At 46.8% G+C, this 25,752-nt stretch overlaps 1 long non-coding RNA gene across 2 annotated transcripts in view; it reads left to right on the forward strand.

Annotated features, from left to right (window-relative positions):
* Nucleotides 1-24,781, forward strand: part of LOC144152787 (uncharacterized) — a 36,241-nt gene extending 11,460 nt beyond the window's left edge. Inside the window, exons 3-7 of one of the 2 annotated variants that reach the window (XR_013319225.1) lie at nt 8,749-8,788; nt 9,051-9,079; nt 17,476-17,505; nt 17,923-17,974; nt 18,092-18,193. This is a non-coding gene — a long non-coding RNA (uncharacterized LOC144152787). Of the gene's footprint in view, nt 1-8,748; nt 8,789-9,050; nt 9,080-17,475; nt 17,506-17,922; nt 17,975-18,091; nt 18,194-18,906; nt 18,953-23,747; nt 23,777-24,628 lie in introns of those variants that run through there. The other variant, XR_013319226.1, reaches the window with a different exon arrangement.
* The last annotated feature ends 971 nt before the right edge of the window (nt 24,782-25,752 follow it).

The raw sequence follows: 25,752 nt of genomic DNA on the forward strand, positions 1-25,752 counted from the left end.
TCGACGCCTTATCAGCAGTTAGCTTTCGCTTTACGTGTCGTGGGCCGCTCAAATAGACTTATCATTTTGTGAGTGGCGAAAAAATTTGCTGTGAACGGGCATGCTGATACTGCTATCCTGCCTGCCGGTCTGGCTACAGAGCAGCGGCGGCCGCCCGATGCCCTCCGATCTGCGGTGGCGCCACTGGCGGTAGCCGTTGTCCCCGTACGAAACTTGACTGGGAGTTTCATGACCAGAGCAGCATTGAAGGACTCTGCAAGAACTGTCTATGGGGCATGGGGGCCCCGTTGTAAACACATTTAATGGGCACTTTTGCATATTTACCGCCTGCAACAAGCTGTTCGTAGATCCCAGCTTACTGTGGACTTCCAAGATGCAGTAGCCACGGCTTCCTACCTGCAAAAAAAAGAGAAGAAAAGTCCGTGGGTTAATGCAAAGCCTTGAACAGAATCTTCCCACCTTTGTCAACGTACGGCTCGGCAGCAAGGTAACAACATTTTATAAGCGCCCCGTTTTATTTGGAGGCTTACCCCTACAATGTAATAACATTTCTGCCTGACTTCGCTGCAGTATGTAGTAGATACTCACGCAAATAACGTTATGGCACGCCGTTTTGCGAAGATGCATTCACGGGTGCGGAAGGCGGTTGGCGCGGCGGGACCGACCCAGAGTTGCGCGGGTCTGCCGCGGCTGGCGCTGCGCTCACGCGGCAAACTTCATTGTCCGGAGCTGACTGTCCTTACAAGTTCCCCGTTCATTGAGCGCCAATAAAAGCGATTCTAAATTTGCCCCGCGTGAGAATGGGGAATGCTGTCTAATTATGAAGGGAGGAATGGCATTGTACAACACCAGGGCCAGGTGTCCTGTCAAGCTGCTTCGCAAGCACTGTGAACACACTAATTTAAATGATTCGGAAGCGAAGAGTTAGTGTTCTCACTGACGGAGTCTGTAACGCGAAAATGCCGAAGTGGAGGAAAAAACTCTCGGGTGTGCGCTCAGTAGGCCTAACCTTTGGGTTTGGGGTGTACGGCGCGAATCGGTACCTGCTGCTTGGCGTTCGCGTCGACCATGCATGTCGAAATGGAGCAATAGGATAGACGCCGGCTCCATAACGCCAGTTACCCAGGTTCGATTCCGGCCACGGGAAGGCGCGTTTTTTTTCTTTCACTTCACCCGCGATCATACATCATCATCGTCAGAGAAATTTGGCTTTCCTGCAGGGCGTATTGGCCTACAACGGCATCAGTGAAGATACTAAAGCTTAGCTTTAAAATCATCCACCCATCCGTCAAGCGAGAAGCTTTCTCGTGACAGATTCTTTGGCAGGCCCCCGCATGGGGCACCTTGAGTAATCTTGGTGACGGTACTGGCGATACCGCGGACCCCGAGCCCCCCAACATAAGCTGTGTCCTACCGTGGTGATGTGTTTTTAAGGTGAAGGGTAGAAACCTCTAACGGTGGCCGTCGGAGCCGTGGTCAAGCTCCGGCCGATGGGCTCCCTGCCTGTCTACCAGGCAGGGTGCTCCGGGACCTCTTTGACTACCAGGGTAAGGTCAAAGGAGAAAGTACCCCCGTCTCCCTGCTTTTCAATGTATCATATGGCATTTTCTAAACCCCCCCCCCCCCCCAGACGTGATCGGCCCCCGAGAAGGGGCCGCACCGAAGTTTCTTTTCCTCCTTTGCAATCGATCTCTCCCCCAAAGCCTGATAATTTCTCGCGGTTTCTGATCATGGAATCTGTTGACAAGACAAAGCCCATCACTTCCCAATCTGTGTTTCTAATCTCCAAGTTTCTTGAAAGCCTTATCGGAAAGTCGTATAAGGCTAAGAAACTCACAACGGGAGAAGTTTTGATAGAAGTAGAAAGCAAGCAACAATCCTCTAACCTCCTCAAGCAAACGCGCATGGTAGATGTTGACATCAAGATCACGCCCCATCGCAGCCTCAATAGCTGCCAGGGCGTGATCTCTGATCGGGATCTAATGAATGAGACTGAAGCAGACCTGCTCGAGGGCCTCCGAGAGCAGGGCGTGACAGCAGTGAGGCAAATCACCATACGCCGAAATGATGAAATAATTCCAACCAAGCACATAATCTTGACACTTGACCGCTCTAACCTTCCTGAGTCGGTCAACGCAGGCTTCTTGAGATGTCCAATCCGACCCTACGTGCCGAACCCGCGCCGCTGTTTCAAGTGTCAGCGGTTTGGGCACGGCACAACGTCTTGTCGTGGTAAATTGACGTGCGCAAAATGTGTAGCACATGATCATCAAACTGACAATTGTAAATCCGAGAACTTCACCTGTGCCAACTGCCAGGGACCACACGCTGCCTATTCTAGGAGCTGTGGAAAGTTCAAAGAAGAAAAACAGATCATTGCCTTGAAAGTCAACGAAAACATCTCCTTCCCAGAGGCACGGAAGAGGTTCGCCTCCTTCCCTCTGGGCAGGTACGCCGACGCAGCTCGCCGGGGGGCGGAGCGGCGTCTTGTTTCGGCGGGGACCCAGTACCGCGAGTCGGACTTGGTCCCGCCCCCGCCCCCCCCCTGGGTTGCCTCTGGTAGCCCAACCCGCCACCACGCCGCTTGCTCAGGCAGCAGCGGTTGTGGTGGCAACCTCTTCTGTCGGGGCCGGTGCCGCTCCCGTCCGTGCCTCCCCATCGTCCAGTGCGTTGGAGTGTGCCATGGACACCACGAGCCCCGCACCGGCTCCCACCGCCACCGCACCGCCCGTGCCACTTCTGGTGCCTCCGACACCACCGGCGGTGGCGGGTCAAACGAAGGGCCCCCGAAGGGGGGCCAAGTCCGGGGGGCCCGGTTCCACGGGCACACCCAGGACATCGGACGACGAGATGGACGTCGTGCCGTTCTTGCCTGCAACGCTGCGCAAGGAGCGGCCTCCGACGTCCAAGCCTACAGATAGGCCGCCCAAAAAGCCCAATCCAAGAGTCACAGGCCCCGAAAGACGACACATAAACATACACACTCCAGTAGCTCTCACACTAAATAATGGGAAGAGAAAATATTGTTCAATGGAACTGCAGAGGCCTTCTGAATAATCTTGACGACGTGTATGAGATTCTGCATACCAATCAGCCAAGTGTAATGTGTGTTCAGGAAACACATTTGAATTCTAAACAATCAAATTTCTTGAATAGTTACCTGGTATACAGGAAAGACAGGGATGGCTGCACACACTCTTCTGGCGGTGTGGCCATAATCGTCCGGAAATCCTTAGCATGCCACCCTGTCACCTTGAACACTATCCTTGAGGCTGTAGCAATACGCTTAATAATATTTAATAGGTTGATAACGGTATGCTCCATATACATTCCTCCTGATGTTACACTTTTGAGTTCTGACTTCGAGGCGCTGGTTGACCAGCTGCCCGAACCATACATTCTAACAGGCGACCTTAATGCTCACAATTCTCTATGGGGCTCTTCTCGTACGGATGCCCGAGGTCGCCTGATAGAGAGGTTTCTTACATCCTCTGGAGCATGCCTTTTCAACAATAAACAGCCTACATACCATAACATAGGTCACAACACATACTCATGTCTTGACTTGGCTATTGGCTCCGCAGTTCTCTTTCCTCTTCTCGAGTGGGGTGTGGGCACGGACCCATATGGCAGTGACCATTTCCCCACTTCATTAACGTATATAGGTAAAGGCCCGAGCAGTCCATCTTCCCATAATAGGTTCAATGAAGCACGAGCTAACTGGAACACATTTACAGAGACATCCAAACTACACCACACATCCATAGGACACCTACACGTTGAAGAAGCTACCCAACTCCTCACGGCGCACATCCTCGACGCCGCCGAAAAGTCCATTCCCCACGCCTCTGTTGCCCCGCGCAACCAGCGGAGGCCGTGGTGGAATGAGGACTGTAGGCGGGCGCGAGAGGCCCAGAACAAGGCGTGGGGTATCCTTCGCCGGTACCCCACGTCGGGTAACCTCCTCTTGTTCAAACGGGCCAAGGCGTTAGGAAAACGTGTGCGCCGTGAGGCAAAACGAGAGAGTTGGCGTACATTCATAACATCAATTAACTCCTACACAGACACACGGAAAGTATGGACACGAATACGCAAACTCAAGGGACATCAAACACACAGCCTGCCTCTGGTCAGTACAACAGGGGACACACTCGAAGACCAGGCTGACACACTCGCACAACACTTCCAACACGTTTCTAGTTCAGCACACTACACAAACACCTTCATGAAACACAAACTCGTGGCCGAAAAGAAACCTTTACATGACAATGACAGGTCAGCCACCTCTTATAACTCCGAGTTCACGCTTCATGAGCTGAGGGGTGCTCTGAGCACGTGTAAACCCTCAGCTCCAGGCCCAGACAACATTACATATACAATGATACAGAACTTACACACAGACACTCTTGTAACACTTCTTCACCTTTTCAACAAGATATGGCTTTCGGGGCACATTCCAAAGTCTTGGAGGGATGCCATAGTTGTAGCATTCTTGAAAGAAGGGAAGGACCCTTCTTCTCCCGCTAGCTATCGACCCATTGCCCTGACCAGCTGCCTGTGTAAGCTTCTCGAGAAGATGATAAACCGGAGGCTCGTGTACTTTTTGGAGTATAACGGCCTTCTCGAGAGCTGCCAGGCAGGCTTCAGGGCGGGGCGATCCACGAATGATCAACTTGTGGCACTAGAGTCATATATTAAGGATGCCTTCATTCATAAACAGTTCTGTTTAACTGTGTTTTTCGACCTAGAAAAGGCCTATGACACCGCTTGGCGTTATGGGATCCTTACTGACCTGAAGTCATTCGGTGTTTCTGGTAATATGTTTAACACCCTTGCTAGCTATTTGTCTGAGAGAACCTTTCGCGTCAGAGTTGGCTCTGCACTGTCAAAGGTACACGTGCAAGAAAATGGCGTGCCGCAAGGCGGAGTTCTAAGCTGCACTCTCTTCATAGTAAAAATGAACTCCCTTGGGAAGGCACTGCCGCCTACAATTTCTTACTCCATGTATGTAGATGACGTACAGATATCTTTTAAATCATGTAATATGTCCATCTGCGAACGTCAAGTCCAGCTCGGCGTCAAGAAGCTTGCCGGCTGGGCAGACAAGAATGGGTTTAAATTGAATCCTGCAAAAAGCTCCTGCGTTGTGTTCTCCAGGAAGCGCGGGGTCCATCCGGACCCAGACATTACTCTTAATGGCATGTCGCTTCCTGTGAACAAGGAGCACAAGTTCTTAGGTGTGGTGTTTGATCACAAACTCACATTCATTCCCCACATCAAGGAACTTAAAAATAAATGTCTCAAAACAATGAATATACTTAAGGTTCTCTCCCACCAATCCTATGGTTCCGACAAAGAACTCTTGCTTCGCTTGTATACTGCTTTGGTTGGGTCTCGTTTGGACTATGGCAGTGTGGTGTATGGGTCGGCGACTAAGACAGCCTTGCGAATTCTTGACCCAGTTCTACACCTGGGCCTTCGTCTTTCGTCGGGTGCTTTTCGCACTAGCCCTGCTGAGAGTCTTTATGTTGAGTGTAATAAGTGGAGCCTTGAGAACCAACGAACATACATGGACTTGCTTTATGCTTTTAAAATTTCATCGCTGAATAATCATCCTTTTTATCCTGTCTTTAACGGCACATCCACATCTCTGCTCTTTGTAAATCGCCCATCCGTTCCTCTGCCCTTTTCACTTAGAGTGAAAGAGCGAGCCTCGGATCTCAATGCTTCGTTTTTAGATGTGTACAGGTCATCCTTTTCAAACAGTTTACCGCCTTGGCAAGTTCGTCCTGTTTCGTGCGACCTTTCTTTTATGAAACTTGACAAAAATCGGGTACCGCAGGCTGCAATACTGCAGCACTTTCTGTCTCTGCAGTTTAAATACCCACTTGCAGAATTTTACAGTGACGCGTCTAAAACCTCCACTATGGTCTCCTGCGCTGCTCATGGTCCGAATTTCTGTGCAGCCAGAACCATGAGCGTCCACACGACAATTTTTTCAGCAGAGGCGTATGGGATTTTGCTGATTGTACGGCACATACTTGAAAATCAAATTCCAAAGTCTATCATCTACACAGATTCCTTGAGTGTTGTTCGCGCTCTGTCATCGCATACACCCCCCAAAAACCACATAGTTAATCTTGTATTTAACACTATCATGTCTGTGTATGCAAAGAAGCATCAGCTGCTCCTCTGCTGGGTTCCAGGACACGCTGGGATCGCTGGGAATGAGTTTGCAGACGAGAGGGCTGCTGCTGCTGCACTCAGGAACACTGTAGACATAACAACCGTACCCTACACAGACCTCAAGCCACACATAAAACAACACCTGCGGAGAACATGGCAAACACACTGGGACGAACAGACAGACAACAAACTACACGTAATAAAGCCACACTTGGGACGGTACACAGCTGACTCACGCAACAGACACACGGAAGTCGCCTTGGGTAGGCTGCGGATAGGGCACACCCATGCGACGCACTCGTATCTGCTGACGGGATCTTCTAGACCCCAGTGCAGCAGGTGCGGAGATGCCCTATCCGTGGTGCACATACTAATCACATGCAAGGCACTTCACACAACACGACGCAAACACTTCCCACAGCTATACAGACTACACGTCCCACCACACCCAGCGTTTTTCCTCTCTGATGATCCCATGTTTTCTATCAAGTGCGTTTTTAAATATTTAGAAGAAGTTCAATTTTTAGACCTCATTTCATACCACGCGTGATCACTCCCTGGCCCTATACACCAGCCATGCTCATTGTCGTTTTGTGATTTTACTTTTGTTTTTGCTGACTGTTCGTAGTGTTTAAGGTTTCACCCCTCATATATGACTATTGTTTTGGCGCTCTTTGCCCTAGTTGGCCTTGCGCCATAAACATCCAACCATCATCATCATCATTCTTTGGCAGGCGTCTAAGTTTTCCAAACTGCTTCGACCATGTAGAAATCGAGCAATCGGATAGCTACGGGAAGCGTTTTGTTCTTTCACTTCGGTGTTTTCGTGTTACAGACTCGCTTTAAAGATTCGCTTGAAGATTCGCTTCTGGTGGCCGGAATCGAACCTAGGTCCCACGCGTTATGAAGCCGGCGTCTATCCGATTGCTCCATTGCGACATCGTCGAAGTGGTTTGTAAGACTTAGACGACAACCGAAGAATCCATCACAAGAAAGCTGCGCGTTCAATCATCGTCGTCGTTCGACGGAGGGGTGCATGATGTTTTGTAGCGTGAGCTACACTGGCCGAACTTCAACAGTTTCGCGCGGCTCCTGGAGAGCCGTGCTGCGCCTGCGCGAGGAGCAGTGACGTCTCGATTGATTGATTGTGGGGTTTAACGCGCCGACGCAACGCAGGCGATGAGGCGCGCTGTAGTGGAGGGCTCGGGATTAATTTTGACCACCTGGGGATCTTTATCGTGCGCCGAAATCTCGTACACACGGGCGTTTTTGCTTTTCGCCTCCATCAGAAAAGCGGCCGCCGCGGCTGGGAATCGAACCCGCGACCTCGTGCTCAGCAGCGCAACGCCTTAGCCACTGAGCCACCGCGGCGGGTGCAGTGACGTCTCACGGCGCACAGCTGGCGTGCCGGAGCCGCCGCCGCCGTGACTGGATTGGATTGGATTGGATTGGAAATCGTTTTAGCAGCAGTAAGCATGATAATCAGCTAATCCTAGACAATCAGGATACCTAAGAATAAGCAGTTGAACCTTAGCTCACGCTACGTATATCCTGGCATAGCCGAGCTAAGCCACTGCTATTTTTTTTTTTTTTGCCTACGAATTAAAGCAATGGCGTGCTTTGAGTGCTATGAAGTTGCCTATGAGATTATGGGTTCCTGATGATATAGTTTCACGTCTATGAAACAAAAATCAGTAATTGGTTTGTGCGTGCTTTTTTGCTCACACGAATTTCATTCCTCACAAAACGAGCCTTGACGCAATCTACTTCCTACGACTCCATAGGGTTCTACAGGTTTACAGATCAGTATGAGGTGCGTAACATGTTTAATTATTTATTGTCTGTTTTTGCTTATGGCGTACTGGGGTGTAGGTTCACGAAGCTGTTTGCGCGTAAGATGTGGTGAGGGTAATGCGTGATAGGGTGGCGCCCTCTGCCTTCTCGGTTCTACACGAAAGGCTAGATGATAGATATCCGCGCAGCCGGTCATTTCGATCAATATGTTGGGTGGATACTGTTCGATACCATTCGATAGATACGCCCAGAAACGTAAATTTCAAACTGCTCGTGCGATATCTCACGTGCAAACAGCTTCGCAGCTCTCACCTGGGACACTTTGTACACAAAGTCTTTTAGCTCTGTGTTCTACCATGAACAGCGGCCACTTGTAACAATGCTGCAGTTATTTATAGATAAAGAAAGGAACTGTCCGAGCACTAATAATTGGCGCTCTTAGTTGGTCCTTACCTCAGTTAAAGCAATATTTCCCTCTTACGTGCTTTGTTTTACCACATTCATTCATTGGGTTCGTCGGATTAAGAAACTCCCGCAGCTAGTACTGAACCCGAAACAGCCGTAAATCATATTGTTACGGGGCATTCATTACATTCCCGTATCAGTATTAATAGAAGCTCTTTGGAGATATGAAATGCGAAAGAAACAATATGCAGCAGCGAAGCCAAAATAAGCATCGGATGTTTACTTTAACCGAATCGTGATGTTCCGTAGCAAAGAGGATGACGCGAAAGTTTTCTAACTAGTGCAATCGTTCTTGCACCGCAGTCATCCATATCAGAGGACCTGTTCAAGAACCTAATCAGGCGTGAGTAAAGGAGTGCACTTTTCTATGATCGTTGCATGTTTGTATCTTCACTGCATTGAGAAGAAAAAAAAAGTGCAGGGTGGTCTCCTCAAATCCACGCCCCTCAGATATATATTCTGTATTTCGCTCCCACACTCCTTTCTGGAGCTTTAAAAACGAAAAGTGGGCAAATCACATTTACCATTACCGTAATTCAAAGAGGAAAAGAACACTCCGTATTTGATCTTCACTCTTTCTTCTCTATTTTGAAATTCATTTGCAGGTTTCATCAATATGGCAAGGGCACTTGAAGTAAGGAAACTGATTGTTTTACTGCTTTTTTCGCATTATCGACTGATTTTATACTTCGCTCAAAACTGGGTGTTGATTCAGAGGTTCATCAAAGCGGTCATGTGTCTACTGTGGAGTTTCGCGCGCTGATAGTCCGCACAATAAGCTGCAGTGGCGTCGCAGTGGACAGCTGCGGATTAACTCTGACCCTCCGAATATCATTTCCGAGAGCCGCTATCTCGCACTCGCGTAATCATTTTGTGTGCCGCCTCGACGCTGGTGTCATTATTTGAGCACATTATTCGTACTAGAAATGACTGAAGGGTTTGTCATGAAAATGCGTTATTAGCCGTTGCTTTCAATATTATGAAATATATAGCTGTGGGCTACTGTTTCGATAGCTATTTCGTTACCGTGGTGACATTGCCCTAAAGGAATTTTAGCATGCATGTTCAAATGACCTGGGACAAAAAGGAAACAAAAATAATGACGTACTTTCTTTCGGCGGGTCCAGGAAATAATTCGGCTTTTTTAATTGCTGTTATTTCTTTACGGCCACTCTACGTTCATGCGGTTTCTGTTTGAATTCTGTTCATTTATTAATTTATTGAGTGTTTCAGCCACTCAGATCCTGGCTATTACCCACAAAACAAAAACAGGCGAAATTAGGCTGACGGGATCTTCGAGACCCCTGTGTAGCAGGTACGGATAGGCGCTATCAGTAGTTAACATCTTAATCACACACACACACACACACACACACACACACACACACACACACACACACACACACACACACACACACACACACACACGCACGCACGCACGCACGCACGCACGCACGCACGCACGCACGCACACACACGCACGCGCACGCACGCACGCACGCACGCACACACACGCACACACATACGCGTGCACGCACGCACGCACACGCACGCTTGCACCCACGCACACACACACACACACACACACACACACACACACACACACCCGCGCACGCGCACACGCACACGCACACACACGCACACGCAAGCACGAACGTACGCACGCAAGCACGCACTCCAGTAGCTCCTAAATGTCTATAATGGGAAGAGAAAATACCCAATGGAACTGCAGAGGCCTCCTTAAAAATCTTGACGATGTCTATGACACATTGCATTGCAATCAGCCAAGTGTGATGCGTCTTCTGATGCGTCTGATGCGTCTGATGCGTCAGGACAGGGAAGGTGGTGGTACGTCCTCAGGTGGTGGAGCCATCATTGCCCGGAAATCCTTAGCCTGTCACCCCATCCATCTGACCACTGTCCTCGAGGCTGTCGCGATTCGCACAATCATATTCAACAGGTTAATAACGCTATTCTCCCTCTACATTCCCCCTGGTCACGGGCTATCGAGCTCTGAGTTAGAGGCTCTGATAGACCAGTTACCAGAACCATTTCTTTCATTAGGAGACCTCAGTGCTCATAACGTCCTCTGAGGTTCTTCCTGCACGGATGTGAGAGGACAACTCATTGAAAAGTTTGCCAACATCATCGGGGCATGCCTTAAAAAAAACAGCCTACGTACCATAATATATGACACAACACATATTCATATCTCGACTTGGGAATTCGTTCGGCAGTTATAATGAAAGTGATGTTTGGATTTTCATGGCGCATGCCGAGTGATGGCAAAGAGCACCAAAACAGTTGTTATATATGAAGAGCTAAACACTAAAATGGGTAGAAGAACAAAAGTAAAATCAGTGAAAATGAGGATTGTGGGTCTAGAAGGCCAGGTTGTGATTATGCGTGCTATAAAATTAGGTATAAAAATTTAACTTCTTATAAATAGTTACGATCACGCTTGACGGAAACCATGGGATTGTCAGCCAGGAAAAACGCTATGTGTGGTGGGACGTGTTGTCTGTAGAATTCGGCGAAGTGTTCGTGTCGTGTTGGGTGGAGTGCTTTGCATTGAAGTAGCACGTGGATCACGGATAGGCGTCTCCACACCTGCTACACAGGGTCTTGGAGATCCCGTAAGCAGGTGGGAGTGTGTTGCACGTGTGTGGCCTATCCGTCATTCAGCCAGGATCACTTCGTTGTGTCTGTCGCGTGTGTCAGTGAAATATGGTCCAAAGAGTGGCTTTATTATGATTAGTTTGTTGTTCGTCTGTTCATTCCAGTGTGCTTGCCATGTTGTGCGAAGGCGTTGTCTGATGTGTGACTTGAGGTCGGTGTAGGGTATGGTTGTTACGTCAACTGTAGTCGTAAGTGCAGCAGCGGCAGCCATTCGGTCTGCGGTCTCATTACCTGCACTCCCAGAGTGCCCTGGCACCCAGTACACGGTCACTTTGACGTTTAACGCATGTACAGACATAATAGTATTAATGAGAGGATTGACCCCATTGTTTTTTATATTTTTGTGAGAATGTCCGCAGAACACTTAAGGAATCAGTATAAATTATAGATTTGGGAATTCGATTTAGAAGAATATGATTAGCTACAAGTGTATGACATAGGCCTCTGCCGTAAGGATACTTGTATTTATATTCATAGTTTTACAGACATTAAAGGTGCCACAATGCGTAGCACAGGAAACAGTTGTGGCAGTTCTTGTAGCGTCAGTGTAAAATTCAGCACACTTATATTTGGGTTTCAGAGACAAGAAATGTTGCAGGATGGCGCTTCTGGGCACCCGGTTATTCTCGACACTTGTGAGAGATACATCACATGCTTTTGGGCAAAGCTGATGTTGTGAAAGAAGTTCCCCAATTCCCGTGCATGCTGACATTATTATCATCATTATGTAAATAGAATTCATGGAACCCTCTGCACGTCCCAGCCCTTTGTCTTCTGGGTTTCCACAACAGCTGCCACGGCGCTAGAAATTCGGTAACTAAGGTTTTGATGGTGTCTGAAAACGCTGACATCAAGTTGTGATGCTTCTTCTCTTACTCGGAAAGGGAGGAAAGGGAAGGGAGTAGAGATGGATGGACGATTAAAAAGGACTTGAGATATGGATGTATCGTGAATAACTGACTTAAAAGAATGGTGAGGCATTGATGAGATTTTAAAAGCATAAAGCAAATACGTGTATGCTCGGTGACGTTGTAGGCCCCATTTGTTGCACTCTACATAGAGGCTTTCAACTGGACTAGTGCGCAAGGCACCACACGCCAGGCGGAGCCTGAGATGAAGCACAGGGCCCAGCATTATGAGGGATGTTTTAGTGGCTGACCCATAGACAACGCTACCATAGACCAATCGTGAACCTATTAGGCTAGTAAAAATACGCAAAAGAAGTTGTTTGTCAGCACCAAAAGAAATGTGCGAGATAACCTTCAGGATAGTCATTGTTTTTAAGCATTTATGATTCAGTTGTGTTATGTGTGCAATCAATGTGAGCTTTTCGTTAAGGACCGTACCTAAAAACTTGTGTTCCGTTTTGACAGGAATAGAGATACCATTGAGGTTGATGTGTGGATCCTGCCGAATGCCACGCCTCTTGAAAAACAACACACAATTGCCCTTTCCTGGATTAAATTTAAAAGCATTGCTATCAGCCCAGCCAGCTACCTTGTTAACACCAAGCTGGACTTGGCGCTCACAAACAGACAAGTTCCAGGATTTAAAAGATAGTTGCACGTCATCTACATAAATTGAACAGGAAATTGATGGTGGCAATGCCATCCTAAGAGAATTCATTTTCACAATAAAGAGAGTGCAGCTCAAAACTCCACCTTGCGGCACGCCATCTTCCTGCACATAAACCTAGAGTGCAGTTCCAACTCTTACGCGAAAGGTTCTCTCAGACAAATAACTGGAAAGTGTGTTTATCATGCTACCCGACATGCCAACGGACTACAAATCGCTGAGGATACCGTAACGCCAAGCAGTATCATTCGCTTTTTCAGAATCAAATAATACTGTCTTACAGTACTGCTTGTGGAGGGAGGCATATTTCATAAATGACTCTAATGCAACTAGTTGATCGTTCGTTGATCGCCCCGCCCTGAAACCTGCCTGGCAGCTCTTGAGAAGACCGTTGTACTCCAGAAAGTACGGGAGTCTCCTGTTAATAATCCTCTCGAGGAGCTTGCACAGGCAACTTGTCAGGCCGATGGGACGATAACTTGATGGGGAAGTAGGGTCTTTCCCTTCTTTCAGGAAAGCCACTACAATGGCCTCCCTCCAAGACTTTGGAAGATGTCCCGAAAGACAGACTTTGTTGTATAAATGAAGGAGTGCTTCAACTATGTGTGCGTGTAAGTGTTGTATCATAGTGTAGGTAATGTTGTCTGCGCCTCGAGCTGAAGGCTTACATGTGCTCAGAGCAGGCTTCAGCTCATGAATCGAAAACATGGTATTGTACGAAGTGTGCGACTTATTGTTGTCACGCAGGGACTTGTTTTCGCAGGACATTTTGTGCTTCATGAAAGTATTTGTGTAGTGTGCTGAACTGGACACGGGTTGGAAATGTGCGACTGCGTTAGCCTGGCCTTGCAGTGTGTCACCTGTATGTTATGTTATCCTTTATGTTATTCTTTGAGTTTTCGTATATCTGCTAAGGCTTTGTGAGTGTCGGTGTATGAAGTTATGGATGTGAGGACGGTGCGCTGACTCTCCCATTTTACCTCACGGGGCACGCGCCTCCCAAGTGATTTTGCCCGTTATCCTACCTGGGGTACCGACGAAGGACACCCCACGCCTTGTTCTGGGTCTGTCGTGCTCGCCTGAAGTCCTCGTTCCGCCACAGCCTCCTTGGGTTGCGCGGGATATCGGACACCTGGGGAGTTCACTTTTCGGCGGCGTCGAGAATGTGTGCCGTGAGGACTCGTGAAGACTCCTCCACATGTAGGAGTTTAATGGATCTGAGGTGTAGTTTGGATGCTTCTGTAAATGTACTCCAGTTTGCTGGAGCTTCATTGAATCGTTTATGTATCGTTCGAACGGGCAAAAGCACTTGGGAAGCGTGTGTGCCGTGAGACAAAAAGGCAGAGTTGACGAAGCTCCCTCACATCCATAAATTCACACACGGACACTCACAAAGGCTGGACACGTATACGAAAACACCAAGGACAACAAACACACAGCCTGCGCCTAGTTAGTACAACAGGGGAAACACTGGTAGACCAGGCTAACACATCCGCAATACACTTCCAACGCGTGTCCCGGTTCTGCGCACTACACAAACACTTTCATGCAGCACAAAACATCTGCAGAAAAGAAGCCCTTACGTGACAAGAACAAGTCAATGTCTGCTTACAACTATGAATTCACACTTTAGGAGCTGAAGGTTGTTCTTACCACTTGTTAGTCTTCAGCTCCAGGGCGAGACAACATTACACACACTATGATACGCAGGCACTCAGAGACAGAGACAACATTCAACGCACTATGGCATTACACACACTATATACGCAGATACAACATTACGCACACTATGACACGCAGGCACTCTTGAGACACTCCTACACCTACACAACCAGATATGGCTTTCGAGGCGAATTACACGCTCTTAGAGGGAGGCTATAATTGTGGCTTTTCTGATGGAAGGTTAAGACCCTTCCTATCCCGCCAGTTATAGAACCATCGCACTGACAAGCTGTCTGAGTAAGCTTCTCGAGAATATCATAAACCGTAGGCTCATGTACTTTCTTGAGTACAATGGTATTTACAGCACTGCCAGGCAGGATTCAGGGTGGGGCTATCCACAAATGATCAGCTGGTGGGTCTAGAATCGTATATAAAATATGCCTTTATACACAAACAGTATTGCATGGCAGTATTTCTTGATATCGAGAAACCTTATGATACGGCGTGGCGTTACGGCATTCTTGCAGACCGAAGATCCTATGGTGTAACAGGTAACATGTTGAAAACTGTTGATAGTTACTTATCCAAACGAACGTTCCGTGTTAGAGTCGGGTCGGCACTTTCAAAAGTTCACATTTAAGAAAATGGCGTGCCTCAAGGCGGAGTTTTGAGCTGCACAATATTTATTGTCAAGATTAATTCTCTGCGCAAATCATTGCCTCCATCACTTTCCTGTTTGGTGTGTTTGGATGATGGAGAAATTTCTTTTAAATCTTGTAACATATCCTTATGGGAACGTCAGGTCCAGCTTGGGGCACACAAACTCTCTCGTTGTGCAGACAAAAATGGTTTCAAACTTAATCCCGCGATAAGTACCGGCGTTGCATTTTCAAAGAGACGCGGAGTAAGGCCCGATTCTGACATAAATCTGAATGGTGACCCAATTCCTGTAAAAAAGAAACCCAAGTTTTTGGGCGAGGTGATGGACGAAAAACACATTCATCTCTCACACCAAACAGTTGAAACAAAAATGTCTAAAAACAATGAATATTCTGAAAGTCCTATCTCACCAATCATACGGTGGAGATAATAAACTCCTGGTGCGCCTTGATACCCTTTTGGTAGGGTCTCGTTTGGATTACGGAAGTGTTGTCTGCGGGTCGGCCATGAAAACAGCACTAAAAATGGGCGACCCAGTGCTGCACTTGGGGCTTTGCCTGCCTTTCGTGTGGTGCTTTCCGTACCAGCCCGGTCCAAAGCCTGTTTGTGGAATGAGACAAATGGTGCCTAGAGTACCAGCGAACCAATGTTAATCTTTTTTATGCTTATAAAATCTCATCCATCAATAACCATGCTTTTAGACCTGTTTTTACGGATACATCTACATCACAGCTCTTTTCAAATCCCCCATTAATTTCTGTTCCGTTCTCACAAAGTGTGATTGATAGAGAAGGCGGCTCTACTTGATGTCTCCTTTTTAAACACCTTCAAATCGTCTTGCATTGATTTTGTATCACCATGGTACCTTCGCACTGTGTTGTGTGACTTGTCCTTCATCCAACACGATAAAAATAGGGTACTAAGAAATGCGATTCTGCAGCACTTTTTCTCAGTGCAGGAGGAATACCAGTGCAGAAAATGTTTCAGCGACGCCTTCAAAACTGCCACCACCGTGTCGTGTAACGCACGGACCCAATTTTAATGTTTCTGAGATCATGCAAGTAAAGTGGAGGATTTTTACGACAGAGGCATATGAAATTCTTGGTGTGAATCACAGTGTCGAATCTCATATTGCAAAATCTATCACTTACACTGATTCACTAAGCGTTGTGCGGACGTCATGATCCCGAAAGAAGTCAAAAAATTGCATCATCAATCTTGTTCTAAGGACGATTATGTTAGCATACGGCTCAAACCTTTAGGTGACTGTTTGTTGGGTCGCAGGCCACACAGGGATCGCGGGAAATGAGACGGCAGATGAAATGGCCGGCGCTGCTGCACTCACCAGCACAGTGCACGTAACAGTACCATACTCCGACCTCAAGCCACACATAAAACAACCATGTAAAACAACGCAAAAACATTGGAGTGCACAGACAGACAACAAACTACATGTAATAAAGCCACACTTCGGACGATACACAACTGATTCACATAACAGACAGACCGAAGTGACCTTAGCAAGGCTACGGATAGGCCACACGCATGTAACGCACCTGTTCACAGGATCGCCAAGACCCATGTGCAGCGGCTGTGGAGAGGGCCTATTCGTAATCCACATGCTCATCTTATGCAAGACACTTGACAGAACACGGCGCAAATACTTCCCAGAACTATACAGACAACACGTCCCGTTACACCCAACATACTTTTTAGATGACGACCAGTATGATTTCAATCAAGCTCGTCTTTAGTTTCTCAGTGATGTCAAATTTTTACATCTCCTTTTTATCATGCATAATGACAACCTGGCCCTTTACACCAGTCATCTTCATTGATTTTTGTTTGAGTTTACGCTTGCTGCTATTGAATTGTTTTTAGTAGCCATATCACTCAAATGAACAACCATCCTTTGGAGCTTTTTGCCCTCAGTCGGCCTCGCGCCATAAAAATCCAAACATCATCATAGCCCTGTCGAGGTAAAATTCGTTTGCGAGATTCGGCAGGTCGTGTACGCTGGCTGAAATTGAGAAAAAACTAATAGAGTATTTGTTTCCCAGAGAGTTTAGTCTGAGAAACATTTTGAAGAAAGCCTTTGCCTTGATCTACAGTCACGGGCAATTAAATGAAACACAAATAGAATATTAAGCGAAACTCATAAATAGTGCGATTTCTTTTTGTGCAAGTAAAATGTCGCGTGGCTTTATTACAGTAGCAAAGATTGAAAATGTATTTCCAAATACACCACTAGCCAGCCATTATTTTATCTCCACTGTCCATATTCTTTGTTTTTGCGTGTTTTGGTTCATGTTTTCATGTTCTCATTTCATTTGTTCATAACTGTTTACAAAAAAATCTACGCTCCCGTTTTCGCAGACATAATTACGTTTAGCACAATGAACGCATTTTAAATGGTTATTGTAACGTTCTGATCAGTACTGCAATTCTTTTTAGGGCTTCCTGAGGACGAAGTACTATATCAAGGTAACGTTTGAATTTTCCGCGCATGACTTCAGTGGTTACGGGTTATTTCATAGCTCGGATACATCTAACGGCTGTGGCGGTAAAAGCTTCTGCTAAACGAATATGTTGCAGGGTACGCAGTGACCTCACGCAATAGGGAAACATCCCACGATGCGTACGCGCAGATGCGTGCAGACACCGCTTTTCTACTTGGCATTAGTTTCGAAGCATTCCCTTGCTTACGTCATGCTGCTAACCATGACCTAAAACAACAGGCCCTTCCACCTGCAGTGCTGGCTTCCAAGCTTTCGTTCAAGCTTCGGTGCATTTCACTGTCACTTTATTTTTTTCCCCTCCTTGGAAGCTACCGAATAGACTTTGCTGACTTACTTTGTCCGGCTGCCTTGTGTTGCATGAGTGCGGGAAATCTTGCCGCAGGGACATCGAGGTAGTACCGCTCTTTTTCCCATCTACCACACACCCGTAAAAAGTAAGTCAATTTCGCCTCCGAAATACTCATTTTAGAGAATTGCAGCTGTTTCGAAGCACGAACAAAATAACTGCAAGTAGCTTGTAATCAAAGAAAACCTTTTTGTTTCTGTTACAGCGAAGTACACCCTCGATGACGTAAGTGACGTCAAACGCTTACTTCACCGAAATGAGCCTCAGTGAGTTTAGGCGTGCTGACCGTATTCTAAACAGTTGTGGGCCTCGTCTTGTAGGTTAATCGAAAGCTGCTCGGTAAGTGAACGTTTTTAGCGTTTCACATTTCCTGCGCTTAAGTAGAAGCTTGCACAGGGTTGATAGTTGTTCGTAACAGCGAAGTGAAATGAAAACTGCCTTTCCGTCTTCTCCTTACTCAGATTATCTCAGCACTTTGGCTGAACTCCGGGTGAGGCGCCTAGTTTTATTACCTTGAACTTGCCTTAATCGGTGCGAGATTAAAAAGAAGCAAGATCACGTAAACGGTTTACGTAGGCGTGATTATTTTTGGGCCATATAATGCGATTTTATTTTTGCGGTCATTTTCCAGCATAGGGCACTCCTAAATGTCGTACTAGTTGAAGAGTTATATTCATCAAAATAGAAAAGATAAAGCAATACTTCTAGGCTCGTGTTCTTTTTATCTAAGCGAAAATGGGTATAACAGATCTTTACTACTACTTGGTCCTAAGTGATGTGTAAGTTGAATATAGATATTGATCGGAAATAAACAGATAAGACCACAGATTTATGAGCTCAGGCTCTTTTTTCTAGGTAAGACAAGTTATCACATAACATCACTACAGTTTGAGTTAAACGCTATTGACAAGAGAAGGTCCAAATAAAGTATTATTTTATTGCAGAGATTAACAGTAGTATAGAACGTAGATGCAGTTTGATGGTGGTCCGGAAGTAACGCGAGTTGTGTATTTCTTATAGGCTCGACGTGTGACGCCGTTGACAGTCGTGGATACATTTGACAAAGGTACGGCAGGGGTACTTTTCTTCCTTACGATACCGAAATTGTGTTTAAAAAATTGGTTCTCTTAGTGACACGAAACCTTTTCCACAAGCCTACCGGTCTTGTCAATTTACGTTAGTCCTGTCGCAACGTAAGGCTTGTCGCCGCCACAATTCCTGTTTGTAGCCCAACCTATATTTGTGAAGTGATTTGCGCAAATAAAAATACGTCTCGTGTGTTTTAAGAGTTGGCAGTGTCAAACTTTGTTATTAAGCTTTTTCTGTGTAATAGTTTACGTACTTACAAGCATGTGACCCGAGGACTATTGACAATATCTTTACTTTTATTTTCAGTACTTTTTGGCGCTCTTTGCCCTTCACTGGCTTTGCGCCATAAGACCGCAAACCATCATAATCATCATAAACCTCCTCCTCCTCCTCCTAATCATCTTCATTATTATCATCATTGTCATCGTCGTCGTCGTCATATTTTGGGATTGCTTTACTGGTGACTGTGGGGCACCAAGCGTTATGCACGCCCAAAGGATTGTACTTATGATGAAGATTATGGTGATGATGATAAATCGTAGTACTAACCAAACACAGCCGAAGCAGGTAGAAGAAAGAGTACAATACAAACCAGAAAGAAAAAAAAATCACGGAGAAAGAGCAGGGTGAGTCTCGGTGGGCAAAACACGCCCGGGTGTTCCCGAGGAGCGGAGGCGACCCTTCCTGTTTCTTGATGGCTTGGAAGGTTTTGGCTGAGGAGGCTTCGATCGCTTAGGAACCAAGGCTTTTGCAAAAACTGGACACATAGTACTCTCACAGTGTTAAAAAAAGAATGACGACGATTTATAGCAGTGGTTCTTAAACGGGGGTAACCACCCCGGACGCGAGAGCTTTTGAGTCTCTCTAGGGAGGCATGCTCGAAGCACTTTCTCCCTGCATTCTCCTTTTCGTCAAATCTGGCCTCAAAGCAAACTACTGACTTTTTCGCACGGCAAGTGTTTGACGTCTCCGTTTAGCCCGGGTTTTAGGTCGGCTTCATGCGCAGCACCTTGGCCGTGGGAAGAAGCCAGACGCAGAAAAGGCGGGCGTAGAACCGGCGAATGGGCAACTTTAAGCGCTGGAGCGAAATGAATGACAATGTAACACGGTGGAAAGATGAAATCAGAAAATTTGGAGGCTAAGAGTGGACTAGGACATCGCAAGATTGGGACGGCTGGAAAATCAAGTGATAAAAGCCTTTGTACGGCATTGGTCAGAATCAGAAGGATGGAAATAATTGGTAGGCATCAACGTATTTCAGTCCAGAAGATATCAAGGTCCTGAACGTACCAAAGTCCAGAAGGGATCTCCAGCACATTAACCGTTGAGAACTGCTGGACTAGATTATAGAATGTAACAGTAACATAGTTCAAAGAGACTCCACCCCGGATCTCACATTTACTCTTCACGTCAAGGACACTAAATGGACGGTCACCGACGCCTCCCTTGGAAGTGATCACTTCATTATACAAACAAACATTACCATCACTCGCTCCATCAAAGCACATCCTCGACAACAACATCTTATAAATTGGGATGAGTTCAGGAGTTTCCGAGAATCGCATGATGAAACGTTAGATAAGCCAACTCCATTTAATCTCGATGCTTGGGTTCATCAGCTGCTTGCAGACACACGAGCCGCAACCAAAACAATAGACCCAGAGATACCTTCGGAAGTCATAGACCCGCACCTCAACACCTGTTGGAGGCATACAAAAGCATTCAAAAACGATGGAGGAGAGGTAAACACAACCACAAACTACGCCGTAAACTGTCAGATATAAAGAATAAAATTGAAAGTTACACTATCCGACTTTCACAGGATCAATGTGGCCAAATCTGCGAACAGATGCGGGGTAACCTGGGCATGGGACGCACATGGCAGCCTTTGAAGCATCTTTTGAACCCGAACCACTGAAAAACGGAACAGGTGCATCGCCTGATTAGCATCATCCAAAATTTTCCAGGTTCGAACTTGGACCTTATTGACAAAGTCAAAGATATTTACCTGCCCCAAGGCGCTTGCATTTCCCTTCCCCCATACGCAGGATTAGCTAACGCTACTATGGACGGCGATATAACCAAGGCTGAGGTCAGAGGAGCCCTACTAAAGCTTCGGCCACGGTCAGCCCCAGGCCCAGACCGGGTAACCAATAAAATGCTCAGGAATCTAGATGACAGCTCCATCACCTCTGTCAAAGGATTCTTGAACGATTATTGCAAACACGGCTCCCTACCGCAATCGTGGAAACACGCTAAAATTACTTTTATCCCCAAACCCGGAAAACCATTGGCATTAAAACATCTTCGACCAATTTCCCTTACATCCTGTTTGGGGAAGCTCTTTGAACACATTATCCTCACGCGGCTAGTCTCCCACCCTTCGAGGCTCCCAGTCTCTCCCACATTCCATGATAGGGTTCCGTGCTGGCCTGTCCACACAATATGTACTCCTCCAAATTTCCGGAGAAATAATAACACCACAAAATAACCTGGACACGGCAGCCGTTCTTGTCTTAGATCTAACTAAGGCCGCTCCTTGAGGGGTTCGTTTGAATGGAAGTTCAACCGTATCAGAGGTAATGCCCCCATTTTGAAAAATTGCAGTTCGACTGGACAGAAAGCTACGTATGTAGTTATACGTGTGGGCTCCCGGATTAATAGACTCCCGTCCATTCATTATGGCTTCGTGGGATACATTGCCACGAAGCCATAATGAACGGACGGGAGTCTATTAATCCGGGAGCCCGCACGTATAACTACATACGTAGCTTTCTGTCCGGTCGAACTGCAATTTTTCAAATTGGGGGCATTACATCTGACACGTTTGAACTTCCATCCAAAGGAACCCCTCAAGGAGCGGTTCTCTCTCCTCTACTATTCAGCCTGGCCATACTAAACATTCCCAATTGATTAGAACAAATTCCCTACCTCAGGTTCAGCCTATACGCCGATGACATCACCTTATGGGTCACGGGCGGCAGTGATTCGCACATAGAGGAGATTCTGTAGGCAGGTGCTCAGGTCGTAGTAGAAGAAGCTGGACGTTCAGGGCTTTCCTGCTCCCCTAATAAGTCAGAACTGCTCCTATTACCCCGAAAAAGAAATTGTAAAGTTTCTCCGGACATTATAATTCAGATAGCGAACAAGCCGATCCCAGAGGTCCCTGCTTTGAAAATATTGGGGTTGACAGTTCAGCGAAATCGAGCCAATACAGAATTTCTCCACAAATTGGAACAGCACGTCAACCAAACTATTGGGCTCATTAGGCGAATCTCTAACCGTCGCAAGGGGCTCAAGGAGGCGGAGACGATCCCACTGATCCAGGCATTTGTTATCAGTAGGATCACTTACTCCCCTACTTGAACCCCAGTAAAAGTGAATTAGAGAAAGTCAATCGCCCCATCCGCCGGGCATATAAAGCTGCCCTTCACCTCCCTCTTAATACGTCTACTGCCAGACTCGAGGGACTTGGGATACATAACACGGCAGAGGAGCTCATCTAAGCCCATTTATCCAATCAGGTGGTTCGCCTATCGAAAACTCTCACTGGGCATCACATTTTCAAGCCATTAGGAATAACCACTTTCGACGACCTTGAAGCAAAATCTCCCCTCTCTAGCGACATTCACTCCAATCTCATCAGACCAATCCCTCGCAACATGCATCCTATTCACAACGCGGGCCGTAGAGAACGAAGGGTACGACCTCTACGCAAACGTCACCCGGTACGACCCGATGTAGTATATGTGGATGCTGCCGAATATAGGCACTACAATGCCTACGCCATCGCTGTAATGAATGACCCCGATAACCCCCCACTCACCTCATTGACCGTTAACTCTCCCCACCCAGCCACGGCGGAGGAGGCGGCCATTGCGTTAGCACTCTCAATGAGGCCGACCCCATGAATCATAATCTCTGATTTTAAAACTGCCGTTCGAAATTTCGCTAGAGGCCTAATATCAACGCTGGCCTCCAAAATTATGCACCAAAATCCACCCGATTCCCCAGTAGAGCTTATCTGGACTCCGGCACACGCTGGTCTCGAGGGAAATGAGGCTGCCCACATTGCGGCTCCAGGGCTTACGATCCGAGACGGGGCCAGTCACGTTCCCTACCACGGGGCCAGATCTGCCAGGGACCGACTAGTCACGTACAATTAGATTACTAACCATTACCGCCTCTCCCGCCGTAGGTACCCCCGCCCATATCCAACTCGACATTTCCCAAGAACATACGTGGCGTCTTCTGCAGACGAACACTTTTCCTAATCCCGCAAAACTGAACCTTATCCATCCTTCTTTATACCCCTACCCAGAATGCCCTGCATGCGGTGCCCTGGCCACCCTTCCTCACATCCTGTGGGGATGTCCTAAAGACCCGTTTCCTTCAATTACTTGTGGAGAGCAGTGGGAGAAGGTGCCGGCGAGCTCAGGCCAAGAGGTGCAAACCGCTGTGGTCAACAGAGCTGCTGATGTCGCCACTCGGCTCAAGCTGGGGGCCACGACAGACCCTTAGACCATAGAACGCTCAATAAAGTGTTTCTTTCTCTCCCTCCCTCCCTCCCTTTCTCCCTCCCTCCTTCCCTCCCTCCCTCCCCTATCTCCCTCTCTCTCTCTCTCTCTCTCTCTCTCTCTCTCTCTCTCTCTCTCTCTCTCTCTCTCTCTCTCTCTCTCTCTCCAGCTTCGTATATAGAGCGCCGCATGTTTCTTGGCGTCTAAGCTGGAACAATATGCTCTGATATCTCGTTTTTCTTGTTTTTCTTGCAGTATACGCCGCAGCTATGGATAGCATCATGGTAAGATGGTGACTGTATACTTTCTTTTTGCTCTAATAATTTATCAAAGCAAGAATACCCACTAAGAATAACACTTCCCATGCAAATTTATCAATTTCATCGATGCGTACAGTCCCCAACAGGATTAGCTGGAACATCAGATTCGACGTAAGCGTGGATTATCTTAGAAAATATGGCGAAACACTGTTCAAACTAATGTGGAGCACTTAAGTGCCCCCTTGAACTTGAAGGAAGTCCAGAAGTTCACTGCTTTACCTTAAACCAAGACAGGAGAAAGCAATAAGCGAGTGAATTGTTGCTCCAGCTAAGGCAGTGGACGACTGCACGTCTATCTCCCCGCCACACATTTCTTTCGTTAAGCATAACCTCTGTGAGGGTGCAATGGCTAGCTTTGAAATCAGAGAAAACTGCTGAACAGTTTTCTAAGTTGTGAAAATAAAGGAAAAAATGGCAAAAAATAGGTTTTCGGGGGGAGTAAAGAAACAAAGATTATGGGCCGCAGTTATCTAGTTGTTTGGAAAACGCCATTGTACGCTACCAGGCGAGGCTTGTATACACAGGACGCCTTCAACAAAGCAGCAAAAAATTTCTTCATGTGTTAAATAGAGCAATCATGCTCTGCAAAAAAAAAAAAATACACCGCGCTACTGGGCTGTTGAACTTCGCTGCAGTCGTGAACTTCGGACGTTTATCAGAAGCATGGAGAAAGTAAGTTTCAAGTTTTTGCACGTGTGAAGCAGGAAAAGGATTGAAAAAAAATGCTAGTTTTACTTGTGTTTATACGAGGAAGGCGGAACCATCCTTCTACAAGTCTGTTGCAAAATTGATTGTTGCAAATGCTTCCTGTTTCAGAGAATATTGGATGACTAGGCAGCCATCACAGAGGGTCTTCCTGTTCGCCTGTGGAAGCTCACCGCACATTGCAGAATGTGGCATTTCTCATATTTGCGGGAAACGGAAACATGAAATAAAATACAAGACGCCTCGCACGCAACCGCTGACAAGACTGCGTGTGTTCACCAGAAATGCCCCCACTACGTCAGACAATCGTCACTACCTCGTCACAACGAGTCCACTGACAGCAGCGATGTTGCCAGCCTGTTGACGCCCTTCATTTTCTTTCTTTGTGATTGCTCAGTATTTCTTTTCACCTTCTTCGTATTTTTTCCTTTATTTATCTTTCTTTATCTTTTCTTGCTCTTTTTTGTTTTATTCTTTTCTTTTCTTTCTTTCCTTTCTTTGTAATGTTTTCTATGTGATGGCCCAGTATTTGGTGTACAAACGCCAGGCTAACTCGCGAGGGCTAGGCCGAGGAAATTTTATGTCGGAGCGTTATTAGAAATACATCGTCCCGCGCTTTCTCAGTGGAACAGTAACGTAAGCTCTCTCCGGCATGGATTTAACGCCGACTTTTGTCAATAATGAGCCCTTGCCAGTATTATGGCAAAACAACTAACCACTGTCTGTTGTGCAAAATAGTGCATAAAAGCAGTCATTTGAGCGTACAGGAAGTGTCGCAAACGTACATTATTTTTTACACACTGCGGAGTAAAAAGGGATCCTAGGGCATCATGCACACGGCAATAGAACCAGAAATAGTTCAGGAGCACATTTGTAAACGCGTCAGATCCGCTGCATGCCACATCGAGTTTCATTGCTTTTGAATTGCGTCATTTTGCTTTGTTTTCGACTCTCATCTTGTTGCTTTGGACGACTTGAAAAAACAATGTTTAACACCGCTAAACGGAATCGAATTCTGATGTAGCTGCAATACTTCCACGTAGGGTCTCTTAGATTTACCATTTTGAACTGCCCAAAGCCGACCCGGAGCAGCTACGCATTTTTTTGCGGAACAATTTTTAGTCCAAGAGCAGTCATGGGACTGCCCACGAACTGCTCAGAACTATTAATTGTGGTCTGGCAAATAAAGCTGACCAGTCGCCTGATTTTCGGATGGCAAGGGTACGCGGGCGCGC

The sequence above is a fragment of the Haemaphysalis longicornis genome, unplaced genomic scaffold (genome assembly GCF_048455015.1).
Source record: "Haemaphysalis longicornis isolate Haplotype H1 unplaced genomic scaffold, Haemaphysalis longicornis Haplotype H1 scaffold_9, whole genome shotgun sequence".
Taxonomy (NCBI): Eukaryota; Metazoa; Arthropoda; class Arachnida; order Ixodida; family Ixodidae; genus Haemaphysalis; species Haemaphysalis longicornis.